Source organism: Jatropha curcas, chromosome 7 (genome assembly GCF_041381405.1).
Source record: "Jatropha curcas cultivar XTBG-Jc1 chromosome 7, XTBG_Jcur_1.0, whole genome shotgun sequence".
NCBI lineage: Eukaryota > Viridiplantae > Streptophyta > Magnoliopsida > Malpighiales > Euphorbiaceae > Jatropha > Jatropha curcas.
Genome location: NC_143157.1, coordinates 18,912,696 through 18,922,392, shown reverse-complemented (window position 1 = coordinate 18,922,392; position 9,697 = coordinate 18,912,696). Strand labels below are relative to the sequence as shown.

The window sequence follows — 9,697 nt, the reverse complement described above, 5'->3', positions numbered from 1 at the left end:
GGGGTGCGGACATGTTTTCCATCTTCTAAGAAAGAGATCATCAACAAATGCAATACCTATTTAGGGCATTATCGAATAGATCTCCTAAGTTATTCTCTTCCTAGCTGAATTGCTGTCACCACCTGTCGAGCCACCAAAGATCATATAATTAGTTTCAATGTATTATGTTGAATTACATGTTTGTCTTTCATGCGGGATGATTCGGTTTATTGGCTTCTTCTGACTTCACCAATGAACTCTTTAAGTTCGCACCTCTGGATGAGGCTTTCGATTTCTTTTTTGAGCTACTAGCATGCTTCGGTTTTATGGGCTATGTCTATGTGGAATTCACAATACTTGCTTTTGTCCTTGTGCCCCAACTGTCTTCTTTTAGTTTTCTAGGGAAATCCAACTGTACTTTATCTCCTTGTTTTCTCATCTAAGCCAATATGTCTAAGTGCAACTTGTTCAGGGGGGTGAACTCTCTTTCTTGAGTGGACCTATCTCCTCTATGGTGGGGTGTTTTTACCAAGTAGCTAGCTCTTGGATGTCTAATCAGTGACCTTCACCTAACTAGAGAATGGTATTTTCTACTGGTTTTTCCTTCTTTGGGTGCTTTTCGATGTTGTGCTTCATAGGCTTCATCAAATTTGGTGTATTTATTTGCTCAGGCCATCAGCTCTGGGAAAGTCAAAGGTGAATCAATGTTAAGGCTTTCAAATAGGTTGTTATACTTATAGTTTTTGGACATTGCACTGATCACGACTTCATCGTTGAGGTTCTCCACTTACATTGCCATCCTTTAGAATTTGGAGACATACTATCTTAGTGTCTCTCCTTCCCTTCTCAAGTCCATCATATCTAGGGAGATTTTCCTTGATGGTACGCTCGTTATGAACCAAGCTCAGAATGCAATGGCTAACTGGGAAAGTGAAAGAGTCTGAAGACACATTGCAGTTTGAAAAGTTGCTAGGTGATTGCGGGGGTCAGTAAAGCCATCATACATATAGAAAGTAGGCATTTTATACTTGGTTGGGAATACCGTTCCCAGAATATCGGCAAAAAGGGGAGAGTCATCTTGGAGTCTATAATCTCATCTATCACCTATTTCCTTACATTCTCTAAAAATCTCCTTGACAACATTTTTACATTTTTGAGGTTGGTGTTGTCTGCCCCCTGGCTGAGTGTTGCTCGAGTTGTGGCTATCTGGGACGAATGTGCTGAGATCTACCCCCTAACTTAGTTTTCGTAGGTTGTTATGAGCCTTGAGTTCTTTGTCTTTTAGAGAGGTGTTGGCATCTATCATGTTCACCTTGCTGGCGATTCTCTTGATTGCCTGCAAAGGTTTGTCTACCTCGTTGGCGAGAACCGCCAGTAGGCGTTCTAGTACAGTCATGAATTATGTGTATGCATGGGTCAAGGCTGCTGCGATTTAGGGATCAATTGTTTGGGGAGTGGCATTATGTATTGTTCACTTGCTTCATCTTCTTAACTGTTAGCTTGGTCTTCCACGTTTGTGAATTTGTAGACCCGTTAGCCATGGTTGGGAAAGTGAAAGAGTCGAGTCTTTTAGGAGAGAATGAATTTCTAAATATGTGTTTCACGCTCACCGCACCACTTGATAGTCTTTTTTTCTTAGTATTTGAGAGAGGGATGAATGTAGAGAGTTATCCTGTGTCTACTAGGGGTGTTTGTGAGTCGGTTTGGTTTAGTTTAAAGCTATATTCAAACCAAACTTAAAATGACAGTTTATAAAAAATGTAAAATAAACTAGACCAATAAAAATATCAAAACCAAACCAAACCTAAAATGATGAATTAGTTTAGTTTGGTTTGGATCGGTTTGGCAGTATAAAAGAAGATTAAATTAATAAACAAAAACAAATCAAAATCAAAACAAACAACAAAAGAATTTGAAAAATAAAACACATAAATAAACATAACAACAATAATAGTTGAAAAATTCAACATAAAATATTATGTTCTTCAATTAAACATAAAATATTATGTCTCTAAAACATACCACAAACAATAATAAAATAAATAATTAAAAAAGAATATGACAGTAAAATTATTTAAGCTTCAATATTCATCATCCATTAGATTATCCTCAATGCTTGTGCTAGGTCTCCCAAAAAAAAAAAAAAAAAAGAAATTAGTATTCTCAATTAAAAGAACTAAATAGAGAATTATAATTAAAACAAATTAATTATATTTCATTACCTTGTGCAATTTCTTCAAACTTAGCAACATCATCCAAAATATCTTACAACTCAATCATAATATAACTACTCCTTAACCAATTTTGTGTACAAACAAGTGTCTCCACCATTTTAGGAGACAATGAACTCCTAAATGTATCAAGTATACGCCTACTTGTACTAAAAGCAGATTCAGAAGCAATGGTTGAAATAGGAAGCCAAGATATCTCTTGCCATCTTAGAAAAGATTAGATATTTTAAAGAATTCAATTTCCACCAACTCAAAACATCAGAAGATGTCAATTTCCAAGATCATTCATCAAATATTTTTCCATCTCTAATTTACTCTCCATTGATTAATTATGTTGTATTTTCTTTGCAAATGCATCATATATATCATCATTGTCATCAAATGACAATGTCCTAGAAGATGGACTATATATCCACATCAACTCCAACATCTTGAAAATAGAATGCATTACACCAATTATGTAATCGATTGTTTCTACAAGTGCAAATCTTGTAATAGTCATTCTAGATTCATAAATTTGATTAAAATAAATTTCACATACTTCAACTTGTATCGGGGATCCAAAACAATAGCAACATGCAACACGTAACATTGTTAAAATTCTCTCAATAATTAGCAAACTTTTCTTTCATTTTATTTGCATTGATAGCCACCACTTTATCTCCACTACTAGTCATATTTTGCAATGTTCTTTGCATTGATACTAATTTCTTAAAAAAATATATTTGAAGTGATATGCAAAGACCCAGAAAATTTCAAAGTAACATCATAAAACATTTTTAAATACTTAACAAACATTTTTGTCTTCTCCCAATCACTTTTTTCTAGACGACGCTTCATTTTTTGCTTCTCAAAATATTTCTTAAATTTTGAATTACGACAATACAACCTAACAAAAGCTACTTTAAATTTTTTTGCCGCCTCCAAGTCAAGTATGTGAATTCCATCTAGTTTCAACATCTAGACACAAGAGACTCTTATTTGTAACTTTTGAGATGTTTAACACACTTTTTAAAACCATCAAGCCTACTTGGAGATGATCTCACATAACGAATTGCATTTTTAATCTTAAGAAGAGACTTGTTACGTTCTTTGAAACCATCTTGGACAACAAGATTCAAAATATGTGCAGAACATCAAACATGTAAATATTCATTATCTAGAACACTAAAATTCCAAGAAAATTTATCTTTTTAATGAGCAGCACATAAATCATTAGAACTTGCATTGTCAATAGTTATTGTGAGGACATACTCAATACCGCATTTTAGCAAACAACTCTCTATCATCCTCCCAATTGTTTTACCTTTGTGATTAGAAACTTGAGAAAAGTTCAGTATTCCTTTTTTGTAACTTTCAATCTTAGTCAATCCAATGGGCAGTTAAGCACACATAATTATAATTGTAAATGGATGTCCAAGTATCAGTCGTTAAACACACGTTGATTGTTTAATTTCTTTCTTAAATCTTTTTTATGCTTAATGTAAAGTTTCATGCAATATCTCCAAACTATAATACGAGAAGGAACAACAAATCTTGATTCTAATAGTTGAGAATAATTTCTAAATCCCTCACCTTTAACAATTTTAAAGAGCAACTCACAGTTATAATCATTTTTGTCAATACTTCTCTAATTGCTTCAGGATCATATTTAGCAACTTTAAAGTGCCAACAATATGATTATCACTTTCCATAGCATCTTTTTTAGGTTCAAAACTAAGTGTTTTTTTTTTATTTTTTTGTTTTTTTAATCAATTATCCTATAAAGATATCTCCTACATTTTTTCTCTAAATGAATCCACAAGTTACTAGTCCTACTTTTTTTGTGATCATTTGCATAAGAAGCACCACAATAGTTACATGATGCACGAAGATTTTTCGTGTCGTCATGCTTAGTAAAATGATCCCATATTACTGAAATCTTTTTAAAAGTCTCTTTTCCCTTTTTTTTTTTTTTTTTTGAGGAATGAGTAGTTTCTTACCTCCATCGTTATTTACTGGTTCAACATCTTGTTGAGATGAAATTGGTAATTCATTTCTTTCCTCAATATAGCCCTATAAGTTTAATGATACTTCTTCATCATCTAGTTAACAAGAAAAAAAAAAAATGCTTAGTTAGAGTTAGAGATAAAAAAAAAAAAAAAAAAAAAAAAAAAAAAAAAAAGGTGTTTTCTTATAAATTTTATTGTTTCCAAGTGCTTCGTTAGAGTTAGAGAAAAAAAAAAAAACCTTAACCATGTAAATGACTAATTACTACTATAACGGCAAACTAATACATGTGTGAAATCAACAAAAGTTCCTTAACCATTTTAATAAATCAGTCCAAAAAAAAAACAATCTAAAGGTTCTGCCAAAAAAAAACAAAACCCATAAACCAAAAACACACACCTAGATTGGATTCACATTATTATATTTTTATTTCTATTACATTCATTTTTCAAATAAAGTTAGAATTTGGAAAGTAATTCTTTCAAGTAGCAAAAATAAAATAAAATCAAACAGAGGAAGAGAAGATAATAAGGAATCCAAAATTTTCTAAAATGTATACCAAAGCAACAAAATATTTCGCAAGTTTTGATGCAGATGTTTTCACATATATTATTATATTATTGTTGTTCATATGCAGTATTTGTAGACAAAGACAAACACATATAAAAAGGAATCCTTAAGCATTTTGCTAGAAGATAATAAAATATTCTTCTCTTACATCATCCTAAAGTTTTTATTTTTTTTAAATATTTTTCTGCTAGATAGTTCTAATTATATTAAAATTCACAGCCAAAAATGAGCTGCATAATATGAAATGAAAGAATACTAAAACTATGATTATCAATTAAATATCCTATAAATCATATCATGCCCAACAAAAAGGAAAAAAGAAAAATCATCATGGAAAAATAGCATGACAAATCCATAAACCAAACAAATAGTAATTTTTTTAAAATAATTAAAACTTAAAATCCACTTGAAACAAAACCTTAACTTGTTCTTGCTAGGATGAAATAATCTCAAAATTGTCGATTTGCTCAATGTGAATTGAGGAAAGCGTAGTGATGATAGCTACTAATGGTGAATAGCCAGCTCTGGAATCTGAAATTTGGGAAGAGAGAAAAATGACAAACAGAGTATGAAGAGAGAAGAAGAGGGAAGATAATATGTCAGCTTATTGCTAGCGACTAGCGCTGGGTTTTAGGTTAGATATTTCATATAAAATTGTAGAGTTTTAATCCATATAAAACGGTGTAGTTTTAATAAATAATTTGGGCAGTTTTGATTGTTTGGACCAGAAAACCATAAACCAAATCATTAGCTCGATTTTTTAAATTTTATAAATCAAATCAAATCATATAGTTATTAAAACTACAGTTTTTATTGGTTTGATTCATACTGGTTCAGTTTGGGTAGTTTATGAATACCCCTAATGTCTAGTTATCTCATGATCTTTAAGAAAATGTCCCTTATTTATAGTAGAGGTACGTGTCAGGAAATCAGACAGTGAGATTCTGTTTCAGTAATTGGGTGATTTGAGAGAGATTTTTTAGAGGGATATGGTAGTTAGAAATAGATTTATTAATATATATATTTACTGATATTATCACAAAGTGATAGAGTTGTTGCGAAGCTGAATTGATCTCTTGTGCTTAGACTTCTAGCGGGATAGATTTGAACGTAGTTTTCTTCTTGGAATATAAAAGAGTCCATTTTCTTATTGCTCGCCTGCTTTCCGATGGATTTGGACATAATTGTCTTTATCTTCAATTTTAAAAAAATAAAATAAGGGTTTGTTTTGTGGTTAGTGATAGATTTGTTGTTGGAAGCTGCATTTGGAATGAGCTTTCCTGTTGGAAAATAAAGTAATCCATTCCGAAATTGTCAGACCTACTACTGCTTCCGAGTGGCTAATCTCAGTTCTCCTCTTGATTGGTTCCTTATAAATCACGAACTTATACTGCGATGTAGAGTCTTTGGCAAATATATTATTTTATCATATGAAACGAAATGTAGTCTAAAACCTAATTAAATAGTAGTAGGTCCTTTTTTTTTTTTTTTTTTTTTTTGGCCTTTCTAAGTAATTTCTAGTCAAGCAATTCTAATTAGTATGCATATGAAAAAAATATTGACAATTAAATTCAAGAAAAATACATTATCCATACAATTGATCTTTTATTGCCAGTGCCGTACCTAAGAAAAACAAATTGCTATGCATATGATAAAAAGTTGTCAAAATTATGCATGTGATATAATTTATGCATTTCTTAGAAATTATGTCAAAATTATTGTAATTTGTACAACAAACATAGTAGGTAAAGAAAAACTAATTTAGTATACATAAACGCCCAATTTATCCTTTAAATCTTTATTCTTTTCAATTTGGTTCAAAATTAAAAGTTGAACAAATTTATAAATAAACTTTAAAATCTACAATTAATTTAATTTTTTTTAAAAAAAAATAAATTCTTCGTCCCATTTTGCCCATTTTGTTTGCTTGTTATTCGTTTTTTTAAGATATCCCAATGTATTTGCAATATTTCTAAATTTATATATTTAAACAATTATTTTTCCTTTAAAACTTTGATAATTGTTCATTAAATGAATGACTTTTATTATTATCTTAATAAGTTAAGGATAAAAAGAGGTTAAATTATTTTTGTTGACTAAGTTCTAATATGTGCATTTTGTCAAACTATGTAAATAAAATGGAATAGATGGAGTACTTATTATGATCAAACCAAACTGTTGTTACTCCAACTAAAAGGCTAGGTTCAGGGATTAATATTTATGCATTCGACCTCTTTTATGGTGATTAACAATCAATTTTTTTAAATTTAAACCTCAAATTTATCACTTTAACATCAAATTATTACAATAAATCATTTGAATTTGAATTCATATTCTAATGAGAATTTTCTTTTCTTTCTTTTTTTTTTTAAAGCTGAGATGGAAACAGCAAGAGTAAAGAAAATGGAAATAAACCTAGATTCTAATGGGATAACTTGCCTATATTAGGTTTGTGGCTTCACGCATGAATCAAATTAATTAAAATAGAAAATTTTATATTAAAAAATGAATATTTTTTACAGAAAAAAAATAATAAGCTAGAAATAATTTTAAAAATATTTTTATTTTCATTGATTTAATTCATAAATAGATATAATTATGTTAATATCTTATGTGCTGCATCGAAATTTCATTGCTGGGAAATCACCCAATGCACTTACTTTTACAATAGGCCATTCAATATTAAACTACTATATGTTTCTTTTTTTCTTAGAATAATTCATTTTATATGCTCAGCCCACTATAATAATTAACAAATAAATAAATGGAAAAGACGCAAACACTAAATAGTGCTTTTTAAAAGAAAAGGCATATAAGAGAAATGACGGCGATAAGCAGAAAGAAACAGTGTCGAGCACTTGATCGACCCAACTAGTGATAATCCAATAAACACCCAAATATGTACAGAAGATATGCATTAATGCCCTAAAAGTTTCTAATTCTAAACGACAACAAGGTGTAAAAATAGAAAAACACTTGCCTAAGGAAATGTCGGCGACAGCGGAAATGGAGAAGGTGAGAACAACAGATCTGAGGAAAGCAAAGGGCGCGGTGAGTAGAAACACCCAAACGGCAGCAGTGAAGGTGGTAAGTGAACGGCGGCTGTGAACCACCCAAACCCCATGTCGGCGAGAGAATAACCCTGCTGCAGTGCAAATGATTGTTGATTTTGCTGGAGCGCAGGCTGTTGTGGAGGTATATTATTCCGGCTAGGAGAAACCAGTGGCCTAAGAGACGAGAATTACGAAAGTTGATTATGGGGATCAGATTCTGAGTTTCGAATATAACGCAAATAAGCAGAAATCGGCGATTCCGTTGGTTGACGAGGAGGGATGGTGCTATCTATCAAAGGAGGCGGGCGATTGGAATCTGACATTGAGTTCATAATATAACACATATAAGCAGAAATCGGAGTTTTCGGTGGTTGACGAGGGATGTTGCTGTTTATCAACGGAAGCGGACGATTGGTAATATTTGCAGTGGAGGAGGACGGATACCCTGCAAGCGAGAGCTTGGAGGCTTGGGCAGGTGAATAGACGGAGGAGCAGAGAAGCTTTCATAAGCAGGAGGTCCGGTGAGTTGCTGAACCACGTTTCTGAAATCATTCTTGTTAATATAGTACACCGGCAGCTGTGTGGACTGTGATTGTGATTTCTGTTGCAGCTGATAATTAATATTACTGTTATTAAAATTTTACTTTTGATGATCAAAAGGGGATTTTTTGGCCATTGTGGGAATTTTGTACCTCATCGGATGTTGCTGCTGCTGGGCGGAGAACTGAACCCACACGCGATTCAGCCGTGTCGATGGTGAATGAATCTGCTGGAGAGGAAATCGAGTAAGAGAAGGAATTTGCAGAGTGAGAGCTAGAATGAGAAGATGTTGTTGTTTTTGTGGTTGGATGCAGCATTTGCAAAGAGCTTTCCTTTTGGAAAATAAAGCAATTCATTTCTTTCCTTGAGAAGAATCTCTACGAACCGCTAATCTAAATTCTTTCTCTTCATAATTCATTACAACAAAATCAGAAACTTATAGTGCATACAGATTCTTTGGAAATATAATATTTTATCACGACACAAAAAGATTGTTACCTTCTTTTTGTCTAGGTTGATTTTTCCATGTAATTTCCCTATTTTTGTTGTTTTCAATTCTCTCTTTCCATGTAATTTCCCTATTTTTATTGTTTTCAATTCTCTCTCTATATATAGAAAATTTTTTTTTTTTTCAAAACCATCGAATGGATTACATGTCTTAATAAAAAATGTCATTTGGTTATTTATATATTTTTATATTCAAACCATTATTCACTTGGTGGATTCTTCACAAAATAAAAATTATTATTTGTTCTTTTGGTTATTTTTAATGATTGTGGTCAGTATCCTTTAATAGGAATGGAAGCGGTTATACATGTGAATTTTGAACTATTTGTACTCATATCTGTTTAAAATTTTACTATATGTATCCGTCTCAAATTCATTCAAATTTCCATTTAAGTACTCATGTCCCTCTCCGTTTAAAATTTTGCTACCCATATCCATCTCAAAATCCATTTAAAGTACCAAATTGCATTTTTACTAATAAATGGGTAGGTACTTGCAGATACCTATGATTAAAAATACTCCCTTGGTCTTAAAATATATGTTGTTTTTAGGTGATTATTTATCCAAAATGGAAGTCGTTTTGAGTGTTTAAAGGGTAATAAATGACGTATTTTCTATGTTACCCTTATTTAAATGGCCTAATACATAAATCTGCCCTTGAATTTTCACCGTTTCTCCTAGTAGCCCCCTGAACTTTAGTGGGGGTTCTATGATGACCTTGTACTTCAAATTCCTTTAGGTAACCTTGTCCCTGTCATTGTAGGATAATGCGAGCGTGAACTCAAATGTAAATTGGAGTGTGAGGGGTTATTATTTGAGCCATGTTTG

At 31.8% G+C, this 9,697-nt stretch overlaps 2 pseudogenes across 1 annotated transcript; both read right to left on the bottom strand.

Annotated features, from left to right (window-relative positions):
- Nucleotides 1-2,265: 2,265 nt before the first annotated feature.
- On the bottom strand, nt 2,266-3,589 carry LOC149494862 (zinc finger BED domain-containing protein RICESLEEPER 2-like; annotated as a pseudogene).
- Nucleotides 3,590-7,600: 4,011 nt separating this feature from the next.
- Nucleotides 7,601-8,718, bottom strand: LOC149494861 (VQ motif-containing protein 9-like; annotated as a pseudogene). Its single transcript, XR_016321576.1, has 2 exons — nt 8,515-8,718; nt 7,601-8,432 (listed from the first exon to the last, which is right to left on the bottom strand). The product of XR_016321576.1 is annotated as a VQ motif-containing protein 9-like (transcript).
- Nucleotides 8,719-9,697: the final 979 nt, after the last annotated feature.